Here is a 12,456-nt window from a genome sequence, read left to right on the forward strand (position 1 = left end):
TTTAGAGGTATTTGTAACATTGAAATGATTACAGTAACCAGTTACTTTACTAGATGCCATACAGAGGGCAGTATCAGTCACAGCCTGTGGGTTATGGAGTTTAAGTCTGTAAAAGCAATCACATGGGGTTGATGTTTAAATAGTCAGTGATGGGACCGACAGACACACGTTGGCAAAGTGGTTTCCTCTGGGAAAGAGGGAGGGAAATGGGATCAGGGTTGGGTGCACAGAAGCTTCAACTGTGTGTGTGTGTGTGTGTGTGTGTGTAACTTCCCTTTCTGCTAAGATTTATTGATTGTCAGAGATGTTTAAACCAGAGATTTAGGTTGAGCCACCAAGGTAGTGAAATAAATTTTTTTATCTTCCCTTCCTCCACTGATTTCATGGCTTGCTCAGGAAACTGCGAAGGTAGGGTGGTGAATTGAAAGAGATGGAGGGACAAGCTTGAAGGGCTGGATTCTGGAAAAGCCCTGCAGAAAAAGGCACTGACGTGTTTTCAGACATCATCTCAAATCTGCTCACCTCCTGGAGCCTTAGGTTAAATGTGAGCATTTATATTATTGTCTACTCTGAAATACTTCGTTATCGGTGATTTCTCTGTCTTCATGTAGGAAAGTACTGGAAGGCAAGCTTTCTTTTTTGTAGATTTACATTTAGCCTCAAGACTGGTCTCAGTCTTAGAGAGACCTAAGCCTCCAAAATGGATAATTCTTACACTGATTAATCTCATCCAAATGGCCAGTCTGGTTTCTCCTGTATGCTGGTAAAGTAATATCGGGAGCCAAGCTGTTCAATATTTAGATTGCAGTGATTAAGAAAGCAGCATGGATTATATGTTTATTTCTAGAGTGTGAGCAAATAGGGTCACCCTTGAAGTGCTTTTCAAATGCTTGTGCCTACTGTCATGTTTTATGACATGATGATTTTATCTAAAAACTATTTCTATGCAGTTACTTTATTTTAACAGAAGACCAAACCTCTGCTTGAAAATGTAACGAAAATTTTTATACTCACTCTCTTTGAAAATCAGGTAGAAAGGTTTGACTATTCTATGGAGAAAAAGAAGCACAGTTGAGTAGTTTGGTTCTATCTCGAAAACAATATTTAATAAGAATTAGAGTTGTATCTTTAGTAGAGGTGATTTCAGACCTATAAGAAGAAGAAAAACCTCTGTGAACTCTGCCAAATGAAATATAAATAGTAATAATCTTGTCTGTTATTTAATTAGGTTTTTCTTTCCTACCAGATTGTTAAAAGAGAAGCTAAGAAATATATTTTATCCAATTTGAATTTAACTGCTATTATTTTTTTCTTGAGTAAACAACCTTATGAACAGTGTAAAAGTCTTAACTTGATTGATCAAGATTTAACTAGATTGTCATTTACAACTAAGTATGTCCATGAAAGTTCAGAGAATAATTGAAATAATGAATGGCATTATAATATTAGGATTTCGTTAAGCATATTGTATGAATTCATTAAAATAATCCATCTGTACTATAAAATGATGATTGATGGATTGCTGCCTTATATTTGTGAAGTTCTGTGTGTATAGTTATAATTCTTCACAAATGTAATTATTTATATTTCTTACATATGCTGTTTCATTTTATCATCACAACAGTTTTAGAAGTAGGTGGAGTAGGTGAGATTTTTCTTTACTAAAAGAGGAAAACTCAGTAGTTTAGTAATTAAATGGTTTATTCATGGGTTGGGCTGTGCTAAAACCAGGACTTATGAATTCTGGACTTAGTCAGAATCCAGGAAACTTGGGTTTTTCTGGTGTACTGATTCTTTTTTTCTGTTCATTTTGTTTGGTGTGTTTCATTATATTTCTTCCACTGTTGGCAATCAAAACAGAGCAAATTCTGTATGGTCAGTTTGTTGTAAGTAGTATTTGGAGGTGAGAAAGATAAAACTTGACCCAAATGACATTTTTCTATTATGTCTGTACTTATTAATTTGTTACAATGTTTTATTATGCAAAAAAGCTAAGAAGTAACTTGATACCATCCACACTTTTGAAGTTAGGGCAAAGTTTTGGTGAGTGAGATACAATTGCCTTCGTTCCCGTTTTTAGAAAAAATTTTTAACAATTTTTTTTATTGGCATGTTATTGACATGTAGCATTATATTAGCTTTAGGGGTGTAACATAATGATTCAATATATGTGTATATTGTGTAATGATCACTACAATAAGTCATCACCACACATAGTTACACAATTTTTTTTCTTGTGATGATAACTTTTAAGATTTCTTTCCTTATCAACTTTTAATATACAATACAGTATTATTAACTGTAATCACCAGGCTGTACATTACATTCTCATGACTTATTTACTTTATAACAAGAAGTTTGTACCTTTTGACCACCTTTTCCCATTTTGTCCACACTCTACTCCCAACCCCTGCTTCTTCTAACCTCCAGTCTGTTCTCTGTATCTATAAGGTTTGTGTTTGTTTGTTTGCTTTTAGATTCTGCTAGTAAGTGAGATCATAGTACTTGTCTTTACTTGTCTGAGTCATGTTGTTGTACATGCAGGATTTTCTTCCTTTTTATGGCTGAATAATATTTCATTTCATGCATGTACTTTATTGTCTTTATTCCTCTATTGATGGACATTTAGGTTGTTCCCATCTCGTGGCTATTGTAAATAATGCTGCTATGTACAAGGGAGTGCAGATAGCTTTTCGAGTTAGTGTTTTTGTTTCCTTCAGATAAATACCCAGAAGTTCAATTTCTGGATCATATGGTAGTCCCATTTTCTAAATTTCTGAGGAACCTCCATACTGTTTTTTATAGTGAATGCACCAATTTACATTCTCACCAGCAGTGCACTAGCATTCCCTTTTCTCTGCATCCTTGCCAGCACGTGTTATTTCTTATCTTTTTGATGATAGCCATTCTCACAGGTGTGAGGTGATATCTCATTGTGGTTTAGATTTGTATTTCCCTAGTGATTCATGATGTTGAGCACCTTTTTATGCCTGTTGACCATCTGTATTTTTTTCTTTAGAAAAATGTCTATTCATATCCTCTGCCCATTTTAAATTGGATTTTTTTTGAAATGTTGCTAATGAGTTGTATGAATTCTTTGTGTAATTTGGATATTAATGCCTTATCAGATATGTGGTTTGCAGATATTTTTTGTAGGTTGTCTTTTCATTATGTTGATGGTTTCCTTTACCCTGCAGAAGCTTTTTCATTTGCTATAGTTTCACCTATTCATTTTTGCTTTTGTTGTCTTTGATTTTGTTATCAAATAAAGAAATTGTCACCAAGACTGATGTCAAGAAACTATTTCCCTATATTTTACTCTAGGAGTTTTACAGTTTTAGATCTTATGTTCAAAGTCTTTAATCCATTTTGAGTGAAATTTGTGTGTGGTAAAAATAGGGTCTAGTTTGATTTAAAAAATATTTTTATTTATTGATTTTAAAGACAGAGAGAAAGGGAGGGAGGAAGGAAGAGTGGAAGGATGGAGGGAGGGAAAGAGGGAGAGAGAGAGAAAGAAACATCGATTTGTTGTTCCACTCTTTTATGTATTCATTGGTTGCCTCTTGTATATGGCCTGACCTGGGATCAAAGTCGCAACCTTGGCGAATCGGGAAAATGCTCTAACCAACTGAGCTACCTGGCCAGGGCAACATCATTTATTGAAGAGACTGTGCTTTCCCCATTGGCTCCTTTTGTTCTAAATTAATCGATCATATAGTCATGGGTTTACTTCTGGGGTTTTTATTCTGTTCCATTGATCTATGTGTCTGTTTTTATGCCTGTACCATACTGTTTTGATTACTGTAGCTTTGCAACATATATAATTTAAAATCAGCTTTGCTCTTTTTTCTTAAGTTTGCTTTGTCTATTCATGGTCCTTTGTGGTTATGTACAGATTTTAGCATTGTTTGTTCTATTCTTTTGAAGACCTGCCTCAAGCCAGATGCCGGGAGCCTGACTCTTCCTGAGTTTTACTCATCTTTCCACATTATGGTTTTTAGAATGATTTTATTTTTAACTGATCTTTTTGAGCGTATTATACCTTTAAATGTAATCAAAAGTAACTCTGAGTACTTATTTAAATAAAATATCAGTTAGTGTAGTTTATGAACAGAACCACAAAAAGATATCTATATGTCTTGCTTAGATATACATAAACATTAAAAAATGGAAATTTGGGTCATTAGAAAGCAATGTTTACTTATTAAATATAATATAGTAACGTTATTAACTAATCTTCTTTTAGTAATATGTAATTTATTCAAAGGATATTATGACTTGCCTGTAATAGTTAATATAACTTAGTTACTGAAATGCCTTATTTAGAGCATGTGAATAATTGTAATCAAAGGTTTAGGCCACTAGTAGGGCTAAGTAACCTCTTTTTTTGTCCTTCAGTGGCAGCAAAATCTAACTTCCATGTGTTTTGCTACTTACATATGTCTTTTGGGAGATTTTGAAAAACCAAAGTCGTCCTCCTCCTGTGGAAGTGTTAAAAATCCTAAGAAGCTTTTTTTGAGATAAAGTTTGTCCCCTTTCAATTATTAAATGCGCTTTTCTCTTATCTGTGAATTTCACCTTCAGTTTACTGGCAGCTGCTATTTCGGGTTAGGATCATAGAATTATGATTAACTCCTTGCAATCTGGCTTTGGTCCCACCTTTGTACTGGCACTGCACTCTTGAAGGTCACTGGTGACCACATTCTAGCCAATGGTAGAGGATTTCCCCCCCTCAGTTCTCAATCTCCTTGACATGCTAATGCCACCTGACCTTGCTTTTCTATTGCATGTACTTTGGATTTCTGCTCTGAGCTTTGCTGCCCACACATTTTTCGTAATACCTGTCTTCTCTTATGGGGTGGGTTTTGTCCTTGCCCTTTGCTAGGTATTTACCTACTGCATTTTGAATATTACAACTTTAGTTCTCCTTTCTTTGCATTTGTGTAAAAGATAAATCATCATTTTTCTTACATGTCACTCTGATGGCTGTTGCTGGCAGTTCTCAGAGCTCCACTTCACATCAGTGCCCATCACCCAAAGCCAGTCCTGCCCTCGCACCTGCTTTTATTTAGATGTCCTTTTGCGTCCGAACAGACCTTGACCAAGCATCTCCTTCAGTGTGTTTTCTCCTCGGAATCTCTGGGTTTCTTTTAAAGAAGCATTCTCAATACCTTGATATTTTTTATTTGGATAAGGGTGTCTCCAAATGTCTCTAATGTCCTTGAGTCTTTTTGAAGATATTTCTTAAATTTGTACTGTTCTCTTCATTTCTTCCTGTTCTCCAAAGTATTTTATAGTGTGTGAAACACTTTAAAATGTATTTTTTTTCTATTTAAAATAACATTCAAATTGTAAAATAGGAAGGCTAGCATTTATTACTCCAGTTTGCAGGTCAGGAAATATGTACTGAAAGAGGTGACTTGTCTGAGGTTTCATTGCTGGGTAAGGGAAGAGGTATTACTAAAGCTAAGGAAATGTGACTTTAAGTCTGTACCTGTGCCCAATCAAGGGACTATTGTAATTTCCTATTAAATGGTATTTCACCTTCCAGCCATCTGCTTTCATTTACTTTCCTTACAGGGCTAGAGTGGTATCTGTATAACCAGGCACAGTAGCAGCTACTACAGATTGGTACAGTATCTTAGTTACTGTGCTAGATAATATGATTTAATTTTCAGAACTGCTGTGCAGGGTAGATATTATTATTTCCATTTTATAAATAAGTAAACTTAAAGCTTACAGGAGTTAAATAACTTGCTAGTCATTATGTGTGGTTGGGGGGGGAGTGAGGGGAGGAATTCAAACTCTGGCCCCCATCTCTGGTCCCTTATAGTTCTTTTTACAACCACATTCTGCTCTTTATTAAAGTCCTGATGTTCCTCTTCTCTCTGAGAACTTACTAAGGTTTTCTCTTGCCTACTCAATCCCGTTTATACCCCTTTTATCAACTTTTTCAAGACCCTTAATAATTTGTTCATAAGTTTCCTCCCTATTATTTCTTCAGTAACATTTAGTGAACCCTTTGCTCTTGGCCTTGTTCTCTTTCCACACAGACCTTATCTAGTCTCACTTTCTCAGGTCATGCTGTTTTCTTCCACCTCCTTACCTATCCCTTGTCACCCCTTAACCTTCCCCTCATTGCAACACTGAGTGAGCACTTAAAGCACACATGATAGTTGTTAATATAGATCGATGCATGTGCCTTGCTGGGGAGGTGAGCAGGTAATAGGAGGAGTCAGCCTGAATTCCCCATTCTGATTTGAGAGCACAGGCAGAGGGAGGTGTACACTGGTTGCTATGACAGCGCCCAGGAGGATGTGATTAATTTTACCTGAGTGGTTTGGGAAGATGTGACAGAGAAGTGACATTTGAGCTATAGCCTTAAAGAAGGGGGAGGAGGAGGAGGAGGAAATGAAGGAAGAGGTGGAGGAGGAGGACAACGACTAGGAGGAGGAGGAGGGGGAGAAAGTGGAAGAGGAAGAGTTATTTTCCAGGTGGAGAAGTGGGGGGAGGAGGGCATTTTGGAAAAAGGAAATATTGTATGAATAGAGGAATGAAATCACAAATATATGTGCCACATGTTATAGTGTGAACATTAAAGACATTTGTTGCCGAGCTATGCAAAGTTGCCAGTAGGCCTCAGGGACTGGCCTTCCCCTTCGTGGAGTCATTGCAGTCCAGGGTCTAGTGTTTGACCTTACACTTTCAGGCACCTGATATGCTAGGCCCCCTGAGAGTGGATGTCTCCCGGGGCAGGCTCACATTAGCCATGCTCCTAGAAATATACAGATTCTCATTCTCTCTCTCTCTCTCTCTCTCTCTCTCTCTCTCTCTCTCTCTCTATATATATATATATATATATTTTTGTGCACTTGTCAATTTGTTAATTTCCAATGAGAACTACAACTGTCCAGCAGGTTGGATTGCTTGATTTGGCAGATCAGTCCATTGTTTCCCAGTAGACAGGCTTCTTGTGACGCCAGGTTGTTAATATGGAGGTCAACTGATGACTGAGAAATACAGCTGTCAAGTTGACCCAGCGTTTCTGACCAGTGCAGTCTCTTTCTTCTGACAAGATACATGGGAGCCATGGTGCCAGAGACCCCCGTTGAGCATGGAAAGAGGACCCAAGGGTTATTTGTTTGAAGAGGTATCTTTCAACTGAGTTAGCTTGAGGCTCCCTTACCCACCGTAGGCAGAGATTTGCCAAGTAAACCATATTATTTGAGTCAACTCAGCCCAGGTTTCCTCTCCTGTGGCTTAGTTTGATCTTGTGAACATTGGCCTCAGCTGCTTCTCTGCTTCCTTTGCTCACCAGTCCTCCCTTCCTCCACCTTCTTTTTGGTGCATTTTCTCTTTAGATATGTTGAGACATTCTGTCAAGTTACAGAGAAGTCTTAAGAGCTAGAGAAGCAGAGAGATTTTCATATTTCTTTTTGATTTATCTTGTTTTTATTTTAAGTCACATTCCCTTATTTTCAGTCACTTGGGGCTACAAATCAGGGAATGATGAATAGCCCCTTTAAGCCAAGAGTATGAGATTTATTGGTGGTGGGATGTTGGGGATGAAGCTAGAAAGAAAAGTTGGGACCAAATTATAAAGGGTCTGGGATACCATACTAAAGAGTTTAGATTTTAAAGTTTTTTCAATTCAGTTCTCTCCTCTGTACCCTCCCCCCCTCCCCCAACTCCCAATAATGTCTTCTTTTAGCTTTAATTTTTATCTATATAAAACTTACTGTAGAACATGTGATAGTGGATCTCCTTAAGATATCTTGATATCTTTAAGAGGTCGTATTTTTTTTTTTTTTTACCTCCTTTATGTTTTGACAGATACATATTAGGTGATATTATCTGTGTTTTAAACACTGGTTGCTTGAGAGCTTAAGTTCTGCTTCTTCCTAAATCTCATCTTGCTTTTTAAGTTCAGGCTGTTTTCAGAACTTCCTCTTTTATCCACCAGTTGTGTTTTGTTTTGTTTTGTTTTGTTTTGTTTTGTTTTGTGTTGTGTGTGTGTGTGTGTGTGTGTGTTTAGACAGGGTATTTCTTTTTATATTAGTGTGTGATGTTTCTTTTTTATATTATTATTTAATGTTTTCATCGTGGTGCTTATGGATATGAATAGCTCTCATTGATTATAACATACCTGTCTTTTTTCTCTCTAGGTTCCTTATATTTGGGTGGGCCTCCTATTTGTTCCTTAAGCATTTTATAATACCTAGCCCAGTTGAATATCAAGCAATACTTTGATAATATAATACAATTTTAAAGCCAGAAGGTGTCTTCATCTAGTTCAGTACTCTCATTTTCTACATGAGGAAAGTGAGATTCAGGGCAACTCTAATTTACTAGAGCACATGGCTAGTGCAGCCATGAGCCAGAACCCAGATGCAGTCACACCAGGTCCAGCCGCCTTTGCAATACACTACATTTGTTCCCCATTTGACTGAAAGGTATTCCATTGGGATGAAAGGAACCTTCAAAGAACACTTATATCGATGTACAGTCTTCAAAACCATTATATTAAAACTTAAAAATTAGCAGGTTTCCTTGTTAGTGCTGGGAAGAGCAGAGTTTTGAGTGTTTTAGATCTTATTGGGGTACGTAGAAAACCAAGTGAGAGGGACATAGGGAAAGAGCTCACATGTTGAACATTCTTTGTTTCTGCCAAGCAATGTACAGGTGTTCTACATGTATCACCTCAGCTACTGATTGTGACAGTCCTGTGAACTGGTTGTAGTTGTACCCATTTTGCTCGAGAGCAAAGTGAGACTCATAGAGGTGAAGCAATCTTGCACGTAGAACTAGAAGATATGGGTTGTGAGCCCAGGTCTACATGACTACAAAGACCATGCTCCTCCCACTGTGCTTCATTGTTATAGCCCTTGGCCAAGGCCAAGCATAGCAACTTCAGCAAAGGCACCACTGACTTTGTAAGTGCAGCAGCCCTGCCCCATGGTCTGTAGCAGTGGTGATGAATGTTGGTGCTCCGGCTGGGTGGCACTGCCTGACTCACTCTCACGTTTTTCTAACCATGGTTTGTGGCTCATATTTGTGACCTTTTATATGTATATGTATCTTGTGTCATTGTTCCCATTTCCATTCTGTGGGAGACCAGCACCATGGTAAAAGCCCACATCTCATTTTTGCTTTTACCTACAACCTTTCTTTCCATCTTGGTAATGCTTCTCCTTTCTCCCCTTTCTCTCTCCACTCTTCACTCTTGGTATGGAGAGAAAACTAGGTGTGTTTTATCGGAGTACTTGAATGGCTCCGCTTCATTCCCCCTTCCCCTATGAATTCTTCTATGTTGGTATGAAGAATCATGGGCCAATAAAACAAAAAGAAGGCAATACATAATCACATTATTTGTCTTCCAGCAAAACACTTTTCTGAAATGGCAAGATGTATGCAATTCATAACTTCTATAAAGTTTATCATTCATATTTATAAAATCTTTGTTTTGGTGTTAGATGCACTTACTTCAAATTTCAAAGAATTATTTTAAAATGCTTTTGAACCATCTCCCTAAGAGCTTTCAACACTGTATAAATAGTACACATTTTAGCATTTCCTTTTGCATACCTGCAGTTTGCATCATCTTTGAGATTATTTACCACTTTTTTGCAAGTCATATGTGGAGGCTCAGCCAACAAATGTCAGTATGTACTATGTGGGTTTCAAAAAGCAACTGGGGAAGTTATGTTTAACCTTTTCAAAGAGTTGTTATCTGGGCTTTCCCCCACTTCAGAGCAAAAACAGATGTAAACCAAGGACGTGAATCAATATACATATTTTTGAATATATATCTTCTTTTGGGTTTTGCCAATGATCTTTTTGTTAAAATATCACCCCACCCTCCTCAAAATTTAGAATGTTTCTGGTAAATAGATTACTATAATTTGGAGATTTCCATTGCTTTGCTTGTTCAGTTAAATTATTATGGATTGTTTCTTAAAAAGAACAACACAGTCGTGAGATGGGGAATTAGAGCTGTGGCATTTGATTAAATGTGTTCATAGGGGAAAATATGCTAAGAAGGCATTAGAATGTCCCCTGTATGCCAAAAAGTCCATTAGCCTGGTAGGCTGTACAGAGGGAGGTAACTCAAGGGAATATCCTAAGGTGGAAGATATTGGATAGCAAGAAAACAAATAAGAGAGAATAGTTTTTTGTGTTTTTCTTTAGCATGGGAAGTAGAGTCCCTTCTCTGAGTAGAAGAGCTCAAACCCTATTCCACTACGTTGAGATGTTATTTTATTTATTTAGATTTTGCTTTTTGTTTAATTACAGGTTGGAATAAGATGATGTGTTTTTTGTTTTAATATATTTTATTGATTTTTTACAGAGAGTAAGGGAGAGGGATAGAGAGTTAGAAACATCGATGAGAGAGAAACATCGATCAGCTGCCTCCTGCACCCCCCCCCACTGGGGATGTGCCCTCAACCAAGGTACATGCCCTTTATTGGAATTGAACCTGGGACCCTTCAGTCCACAGACTGACGCTGTAGCCACTGAGCCAAACCGGTTAGGGCATGTTGTTGTTTTTTAACCCTACAGCTGATATATTGCAAAAAAAAAAATATTAAGATTTTGTTTAGTGGTCTTTGTGTTATTTATCCCTTCAGGTTCTAAATTTCATATGATCAGTGCCTTTTTTAGGACATTATACCTTATAATTATCCTGTTATTAAGTATATGATGGCATTTAAGATGTGTAAGACAGTTTAATGTCTTCTATTTTTTCTACATAGTGAGTACTAGACAATTATTAATTGAATTAATGAATGAATAAAGGGTTAAAAATACAGAAATATCTGAGGCAAATATGATTTTTTATTTTGAGTCAGACTCACGATTTCTATGATGTTGCCCTACCAAGTTCTTCAAATACAGATTTGCATTAAATAATAATCATATACTTACTACATAAAAACTCATTATAAAAATAATAAGAAAAGAGTGAAGAAATTTAAAAAATGAATTGTACTCCAATAAATAATCATTATAATTTAGAACATGACTTCAGACATTGTTTCTCCTTTCCATGAACACATACCCACAAACATACACACACATACCCATGTACATACATATATTTATAGGCGGAGAAATAAGAGAAAAATGTTATGATTAGAATTATTCTATATACAATTTTTGTTTAAGTAAAGTATTACTTTGTTTTAAAGGAAGTAAAAGTAAATTAAAGCCAAAGAAGTTGCAGTAATTAAATATGATTCTTTATAATAAAAAATTCCTAAGTAAATTAAAGTTGAAAAAATGATGAAAATATTAAGACATTAGGATCATTATATTTAAAAAAGTAACTATATGTTATGGTATCAGTGTATTTTCTGTAATGAAAGGTAAGAAATTAACATAGTTTCTTTTTCTACTTCCTAATTCTTATTAGTTATATTAAATTTGTACCTTGTCAAGTTGTGTAACACTTGTATTCTGTTTTGTAACTATTTTTCACAGTTATTTAGTCTTAGTTTCATATTTAAAAGCAATTGGTTGCTTCCTGCTCTTTTGTCACTTCAAATTTGTCTTGGGAAGTGGTTCCTGAGAAAATTCCATTCTCAGCAACTGATGCCCTCTAATAAGTACTGCATTTTTTTTAGGAGAATAAATTTCTTTGGTCAGTAGGTTGAGAAACTGAATCCTGTAGAGTAAAATCAAGTCTTAGCTTATATAGCTTGATTATAGAGTATAGTTTGCTAATTTAGTTTAAGTGCAGCCCTTGACATTTAAGAGTGTTCTTTTCTTTTATTTGTGTATTTTTAAAAGATTGGTGGATTGTTTGTGCCTCAGCAGCAGAAACCTGGAATGCCTAGTCACTCTCAAATATGTGACAAAGGAGGCAAGAACGTACAATGGAGTAAAAAGAGTCTCTTCAATAAATGGTGATGGGAAAATTGGAGAGGTACATGCAAAAAAAAAAAAATGAAACTTACACTATACACAAGCATAAACTCAAAATGGATAAAAAAAGAAAACAACCTTAAATGTAAGTTGCAAAACCATAAAAATCCTAGAAAAAAAACATAAATTCTCAGGCATTTTGTGTAGCAATATTTTTGCTGATATATCTTCTAGGGCAGGGTAACAAAGGAAAAAATAAACATATGGATGACATAAAATTAAAAAGCTTCTGCACAGCCAAAGAAACCATCACCAACATGAAAAGGAAACCCACTGTATGGGATAACATACATCTGATAATGGGTTAATTCCCCAAAATATGTAAAGAAATTATACAACTCAACACCAGAAAGACAAACAATCCAATTAAAAAATGGGCAAAGTACCTGAATAGACACTTCTCCAAAGAGGACATATAGATGGTCCATAGACATATGAAAAAATGGTCAACATCACTGAACATCAGGAGATGCAAATTAAAACTACAGTGAGGTATCACCTCACACCTGCCAGAATGGCTGCCACCTGTAA

At 36.1% G+C, this 12,456-nt stretch overlaps 1 protein-coding gene across 1 annotated transcript in view; it reads left to right on the forward strand.

The window, feature by feature from the left end:
- Window positions 1–408: 408 nt before the first annotated feature.
- Window positions 409–12,456, forward strand: part of GTDC1 (glycosyltransferase like domain containing 1) — a 313,164-nt gene continuing 301,116 nt past the window's right edge. The window contains exon 1 of the mRNA XM_036320158.1: window positions 409–544. The gene's annotated coding sequence lies outside the window, so the exon portion shown is untranslated. The remainder of the gene's footprint in view (window positions 545–12,456) is intronic.

The sequence above is a fragment of the Myotis myotis genome, unplaced genomic scaffold (genome assembly GCF_014108235.1).
Source record: "Myotis myotis isolate mMyoMyo1 unplaced genomic scaffold, mMyoMyo1.p scaffold_m19_p_8, whole genome shotgun sequence".
Lineage (NCBI taxonomy): Eukaryota > Metazoa > Chordata > Mammalia > Chiroptera > Vespertilionidae > Myotis > Myotis myotis.